The sequence below is a fragment of the Narcine bancroftii genome, unplaced genomic scaffold (genome assembly GCF_036971445.1).
Source record: "Narcine bancroftii isolate sNarBan1 unplaced genomic scaffold, sNarBan1.hap1 Scaffold_110, whole genome shotgun sequence".
NCBI classification, from domain to species: domain Eukaryota; kingdom Metazoa; phylum Chordata; class Chondrichthyes; order Torpediniformes; family Narcinidae; genus Narcine; species Narcine bancroftii.
In genome coordinates, this window is record NW_027211840.1 from 329,079 (window position 1) to 336,453 (window position 7,375).

General features: G+C 52.4%; 1 long non-coding RNA gene across 2 annotated transcripts; it reads right to left on the reverse strand.

Annotated features, from left to right (window-relative positions):
* Positions 1-775: 775 nt before the first annotated feature.
* Positions 776-6,624, reverse strand: LOC138750245 (uncharacterized). 2 transcript variants are annotated; one of them, XR_011349195.1, is made up of 4 exons: positions 6,457-6,624; positions 5,142-5,331; positions 4,462-4,542; positions 776-1,168 (listed from the first exon to the last, which is right to left on the reverse strand). It is a non-coding gene; the product is annotated as an uncharacterized lncRNA (long non-coding RNA). The 2 variants fall into 2 exon arrangements; XR_011349194.1 differs by having other exon boundaries at positions 776-1,171.
* Between the last annotated feature and the right edge of the window lie 751 nt (positions 6,625-7,375).

The following is a 7,375-nucleotide window of genomic DNA, read 5'->3' on the forward strand; positions in this document are numbered from 1 at the left end:
TCCTAACCCTAACCCCTAACAAAATCCTAAACCTAACCTTAACACTACCGATACCCCCTACCACCACTCCACGTCCCCTAACTCTACCCCCACCCCATCCACTAACCCTAACTTTATTCCTACGCCTATGCCACCCCCTAACCCCAACTCTAATGCTACCCACCATCCCCTAACCCCAAACCTCACTCCTCCTCTACCCCCTGCTCCTACCCCCTTCCCCTATACCTAACACAAGCCCACTTCACCGAACTATAGACCTAACCATAAACCAAGATATAGCCCTACCCCATGTCTCCTAACACTAACCCTAATGCTACCTCTACAATGCTCCTAACCCTAGCCCTAACTGTACCCAACTTCCCCAACCCTAAACTAAACCCTACCCCTATCCCTTACAACCAACCCCCTTCCCCTAACCCTACCTCCTACCCCTTCCCCATACCCGCACCCCCTACAACTACCCCCTTCCCCTAACCCTACCTCCTACCCCTTCCCCATACCCACACCCCCTACAACTATCCCCTACCCTATCCCTTACAACCTACCCCCTTCCCCTAACCCTTCCTCCTACCCCTTCCCCATACTCGCACCCCCTACCACTACCCCTACCCTATCCCTTACAATCTACCCACTTCCCCGAACCCTACCTCCTACCCCTGCCCCATACCCGCACCCCCTACCCTACCCCTTACCACAACCCCTACCCTTACCCCCTTCCACTACCCCCTTTCTCCTACCCCCTTCCCCTCCCCCTCCTTCCCCTAGGTTAGGGGTAGGAAGGGGAAAGGGAAGGGGGAGGGGAAGGGGAGGAGGAGAAGGAGAGGGGAAGGGGGAGGGTTAGGGGAGGGGAAGGGGGAGGGGAAGGGGAGGGGGTAAGGGGAAGGGAAGGGGAGAGGGGAAGGGGGAGGTGAAGGGTGGAGGGCTGGGGTTAGGGCATAGGTGAGGGCAGGGGAAGGGTAAGGTAAGCGGGAGGGGGTTGGGATGGAGGAGGGGTAGAGGAGAAGAGGGGAAGTGGGTGAAGGGACATGGAAAAGGCAGGGAATGGGGTTGGCAGGGCCAGAGGGAGAAGAAGGGGAGGGATTCAGGCCATCATGATGTTGTCAGTCCTCTGTTCAGCTGGGATGCGAGGTTCTTCTGGACTCGTGTCTTGTCTCTGAGATCGGTCCTTCTGCTGGGAAGAGAAATACGAGTGATAGAGATACTGTCTCTGAGGCCTGATCACAATGACTTTGGAGGGTCCCAACTCTTCCCCCATCATCCCCCCTTCCCCTGAACACTGGAGCCTTTCCCCTTCCTCTGCTTTACCTGAGGAAGTGTGTTTTGGCGAAACCCACGATCTCTCTCTGCAGAGCTCAGAGCAACGGGTCTCCATCAGGCAACACCCTGGTTCTCCACGATATGGCAGCAAGATGCTAGACAATCATGGATGGATCAGTCGAGACCGTTCAGCTGATCCATTTGAACCTACCCCACAACAATGTTACCCTCCCCTCCCTCACACCAGTACCCTCCATTTTTCTTTAATTCCTGTCCATATTAAAATCCTTTTAATGCCTTTTTTGGACCAGCCTCCGCTACTATCCCGGCAATGCATTCCAGCCACCCACTACATTCTGTGTGAGTAAAATGTACCCCTCACGTCTTGCCTAAAGTTCCCTCAGCTCACCTTATTTAGACATCCTCTGGTATTCTCACCCTAGGAATGCACACAATATTCCAAGTGTGGTCTGATTAGAATTTTATACATCTGCAATGTTACCTCTCAGTTCTTGAACTCAATACCCTGACTCCTGAAGGCCAGCACACAATACACCATCTTAAACTCCCTCTCAATTTGCACAGCAACCTTGAGTGATTTATGGAGCAGGATCTAAATATTTCTCTGTCCTGCACACTATTCATAATCCTGCCATTATCCAAGTGCTCTGCCCGCACATTCTTGTAATCCGCATTCAATAAAGATATTGGTCTATATGAAGCTTCTTTTAATGGGTCTCCAACCTTCTTTGGAATAACTGTTATTCGTGCCCTTGAAAATTACTCTGGAAATAAACCTGGACCAGTTGCTTATTTAAGTACATCTGATTGACAGGATTGAACTCCATCTGTCACTTCTCTGCAAACTGGATGACCTATGACAACCTTCTACACTGTCTACAACATCTCTACCTCTGTGTCATCCCCTGACGTACCCATCCTTCCACTCCCATCATCATTCATAAAAATCACAAAGAGCAGGGGTCCCAGAGCAGATCCCTTTGGAGAGCGACTAGTCATTGTTCCATCTACTACTACCCTCTGTTTTCTGCAGACAAGCCAATTCTGAATCCATGCAGCAAAGGCTCCATGGATCCCATGCCTCCGGACATTCTGAATGAGGCCACCGTGGGGACCTTGTCAAGCACCTTACTAAAATCCTCGTGCAGCACATACAGACCTTGACCTTCATCGATTTCCTTTGACACCTCCTCGAAATACTCAATTTGACTCGTGAAGCAGGACCTGCTCCTCACAAAACTATCCATGAGTTTCCCCAGCATGTTTGGGCATTGCCCTCGGCCCCAGCATCTGCAGACTTCCTGGCCAGTTCCTCCCTTACCCCTTCCCAGAGCTTCCGCATCCATTAGAACATCAAGCATTGCTGCCCAATACAGGCCCATTGGCCCATAAAGGCTGTACTGACCATTGTAAATGTTCTCCACAACCTTTACCTGTAGCACACCCACAGGAACATAGGAAGTGGGGACAAAAATGGCCCATCGAGCCTGCTCCGCCATTCAATACGATCATGGATGATCTAATTTATGACCTAACTCCACCTACCTGCCTTCTCGCCATATCCCCAAATTCCTCTATCATGTAAAAATTCTGTTCCCTTACATCCACATGCTCGTCTCAGAGACTTTTATATGTACCTATTCTACCAGCCACTACCACTTTCTCCGGTGATGCATTCAAAGCTCTCACAACTCTCTGCATAAAAAAAATCTCCCCTCACCTGAAGCGGATGCCCTCTGGGATTTGAACCTGACACTTTAGGAAAAGTTGCTGGCTGTTCATTCCATCTAAGCCCCCCCACAATCTTATTTAGAATTAGTTATTAAGCTGTGGAAGGGGCAAGTTGGGAGAGGGAGGAGGGTAGAGAGCTGGTGGGGGAGGGGTGAGAGCTGGTGGGGAGGGGACAAGGCCGTGTTGGGGAGAGGGATCAGGACCGCGTTGAGGTGGTGAACGGGCAGACACGGGTGGATATACCTGCCGAAATAAAGGACCAATAAGAAGGCCATCTCGGGATCTACCAGCATCGTCTGGGGCTTGATGTCTCAATGGCAAACCCCCTGAGGATGGATGTTGGCCAGGCTCTGCTACAGCTGGTACATGAACATCTGGCAACACAACAATATAACATGACCCACTTTGCCTCCACACTGGCCAGGTCTGGATCCTGAGGGTAAGGGGAGGTGGGTGAAGGGCCCCTCCCTGCCAATCAACATCCATCCTCATCATCCTCTCCACCCCTCTCCCCTCACTAACCTTTCTCTCCTCACCAATACCCATTGAGACACTCATGCACCCTTCATCGATATCCAGTCCCCAGCGAGACTCAGCCAGTAAACTCCTCCATATCCTCCAACCCCACCATCCAAGCTTGCCCCAGTGGACAACTTGACCACCCAGACCCACAACCACCTTGATGTAGATCATGGGAATGGGCTGCTTGGCCTTGTTGAAGAGCTGGGCCATGCAGTGAACCGTCTCGGGAACATAGTCCAGACCCAGATTCAAATAAGCCTCCTCTTTCTTTTGGATTTACCCACCAACATCCAGCACCTCTCCCAACAGGAGTGCCAGCCCCTCCTGCTCTCTGTAGGCCTGATGCCCCCAGTGCTCAACACAACATGGCATGAATCCAAGGGCTCAGCGAGCAGAGCGTCAACAGGCCGTAGTGGACCCATCCGCTGACCCATCATTCGGCTTCTGGTGAGACTGTAAAAATGTGCAGCTCTGACCGCCCTCCCTCGTGAGGCAAGGATTCACCAGGAGAGATAAACCATTGACGTTTCGAGATGAGAAATGTTTGCAGCCAGGTGTTGGCTGGGGTCGAACATGTGGATTCAGAGCAGGCGTTGATTTGGAAGAGCACGAAAAGGTTCTGGGGAAGTGAGTTTTGGGGGAAAATACATTCGTGAAATGAATTGGGGAAACAGACTGGAGGGGCTGAGTGGCCGAATTTGGCGACCTTGTCTTGTGGTCCTGCTGCTGTCTGGAGTTGAAATGGCAAGAGGTCATGAGTTAATGGGTGAGGAGCAGGGCAGCCAGCGTCAAGGAGTCGGCACTGGTCAGAGGGGCAGGATGGAGGCAACAGAGAGGCTGCAGCGAGACAGATCGATTGAAGGAATGGGGAAGGTAGCAGCAAATGATATGCATCGGAGTGAGGGTGGGGTGGGTGCAGGTGGATCTTACCTTGACTACAGAGGAGTAGAAGTTGAGAAGAGGGACGATGATGGTGTGATCCAGCTTTCGCACGATCTGCAGTTTGCGGTTCTATGGCGAGAGAGGAACATCAGCAAGGCTGGGCGATGGGTCGGGGCCCTGAGGGGCGACTTGTCCAAGTTGAGGGGGGAGGCGGGGAGGAGATTCGTCAAGAGGTCAGAGGTGGTGAACTCCAAGGGAGGCCGAAATGGGGGACTCGTCGAGAGTCGGTGGGGGGGACTTTTTGTGTTGCTGGAGCGGGGACTCGTCAGGGGGTTCAATGAAGTATCACTTCCGTTTTTATGATTGTTTTCCCAGCTTCTACTAAACAATGAATTTGCAGAAAATCTCTGATATTTGCCAGGTGTGTGTGTGTGTGTGTGTGTGTGTGTGTGTGTGTGTGTGTGGGGGGTGGGGGGTTGTGTGTGGGGAGGGGGGGGGCTGCTGTGGGTTTGTGTGACTTTCTCTGTTTCCAAACCCCATGGCTGCCTTGGTCTCTGTCAGATGCTCCACTTTCCACCCGCCCTTCAAAAATGTGTTTGGGGTGTTTGTCAATTGGGTGTAATTGTGTGAAACGGGCTCATGTGTCGCAAGGGCCTGTGAACGTGCTGTAGGCCCTAAAGTTAAATATCAGGGTTTTCTATTTCCACACAACTGCTCCTCCCCCTCACCTTGAATCTCTTGTCCTGCAAGATATTCTTGATGGCAATCAGCTCTCCGGAGTCCACCAGCCTTGCCTGGTACACCACACCGAAAGATCCATTGTCGATGATTTTATCATCTGTGCAGGACACCACCTTGGAGACGTTGGGTCCATGACACGGTGTGGCCACCTCTGTTGTGACCTTATTGCCATGTCCTCTGGGGCAGAAGCAGCAGCATTTACACACCCAGAGGGTACACAACAGGTCATTTATCCCAACCCAGCCTTGCTGTCCAAGTTAGTCTCTACCCCTCCCTCTAACTCCCTTCCAAGGATCACCTAAATGTCAGAATTGATCCTCTGGTGGTTTGTTCCAACCTCTCAGTAGAAATATTGCCACCCCAGGTCCCTCTTTGATCACTCTCCTCAGACTGAGGCCAGTTCCGCAGCCATTCACTTTGTCTACAACCCTCCCTCCATGGAAGGATCGGGTCATCCTTGACCTTCAGCACGCCCCGGGGAGATGAACCACTCTGAACCCTACCACGGGTTTAGCAGAAGCCCTCCACATTCCCAGAAGCTCAGTAACACCGTGATCTTCCATGATGCAAGTGAGACCTCGTTGCCTGAGGGAGCAGGTGGTGCGGAGAGAGCCCCACTCTTCACCGTTCAACTCTGCTGGGTCCGCCGCAGCAGAAACACTTTCTAGCACCTTGATCCAGGTCCACTGGGGGAAAGAATCCTATCCCGGTTGGGGGGGTGTGGGGGTGTATGCAGGGGTGGAAGGGATCTTGTAACCGGGGGGGTGGGGTGGCGGGTGGAGGAGCGGTCCTGTCTCTCAGTGGACAGATCCCAATCCAGGTGGAGGGGGAGCTCTGTCCCATTTCTGTTGAAAGGTCTACCTTCCATCCCCCTCACAACTTCTCTTCTCCCTCAGACACCTCACACTCTCCCCTGCCCCAATTCCTCTACCACACTCTCATCCCCCACCCAACACCACCCCCATGGTTTCCCCAGTGCCTTCCGTCCCCTCGCACCCCATCCCCCCAGCTCAACCCTATGTCCCCTACCTCTGATCCAATCACCCTTGACATTAGCCCCTGGTTAAACCCCGTTCCTTCGTTCTCCCCTCCACTCCTACAGACCCCATCCCTGTATCCCCTCACATGCCATTGTTCTCCCCTCCCCAGTCCCCTCCAGCTGCCTCATAAAGTGCCCTGCACTCAGGATGGGGAGAAGGGATTAAATGCTGCCTCCATTCTCTCCGCCCACACTGGGTGAAGGATGGTGCCAGAGGAGTCTCTGTCCCAGTAGGGGAGCCTGTAACAGGCTCTTTATCTCACCCATGGGTGCAGGGTGCTTCCAAACACAACCCTGTTGATCAGAGGGTCCCTGGGATGAGACAGCGTCCTACTCCGACACGCGGGCCAGAATTCCCTTCTAGGAGAGGCATCTTTCTCGTGTTGCTGTGCCATGCACGACTCAGCTATGGCTGCCCCATGCAGTGACATCATCACCCCCTCTGTGTCATCATCTCCCCCCTCTGTGACACCTCCCCTCTCTGTGACACCACTAGTGTAATGGGTAGGGACATCCAACCATTTAAATCCTCCTCAATTTCCCCAAGCAAGGGGAGAATAATTCAGCTGGTCTAAATTACTCGTTGTTATCTATTCTAATTCCTAGATATTTGATCCCATTTTCCTGCCACATTTGTTGACTATTTTCTTGACATTGGCGCTAATCCCCCTTCCTAAGTGACATGATTTTGCACATATCCCAAAAGAACTTATACCCAGAGATGTCCCCATAGTCCTCCAGGGTGGAGCACAACTTGGGCAATGAGTGTGTCGGGTCTGTCAGATATATCAGAACAACTTCTGCAAATAAATTGATTTCATGCTCTTCCTGGCCTGTTCTGAAACCTTTAATGCCTGAATCCTGGCAAATGGCCTCGGCTAATCGCTCCATGGCCAGTACAAACTCACTCACTGCGGGTGTGGGGGGGGGGGAGTCTGACCTTGATAGGCATGCCTGTTGGCTACCTCTGTCCCTCTCATCTCGACATCAGTGGCTCAGGTTGGGGGTGTCTGTGCTGGCTCCCGCAGTGCACAGCAGCGCTGCTGGACCACCTTTATCTCCTTATTTTCCTGGGCCCTCTGCAAATCTTTCCTTTCTATGATCTCACATTGGTTTCTCAGGAGAAACACTGGCAGCCAAAAGGCACCCTCTGATTCCCCTTAAATTTTGGGAACCCCAACT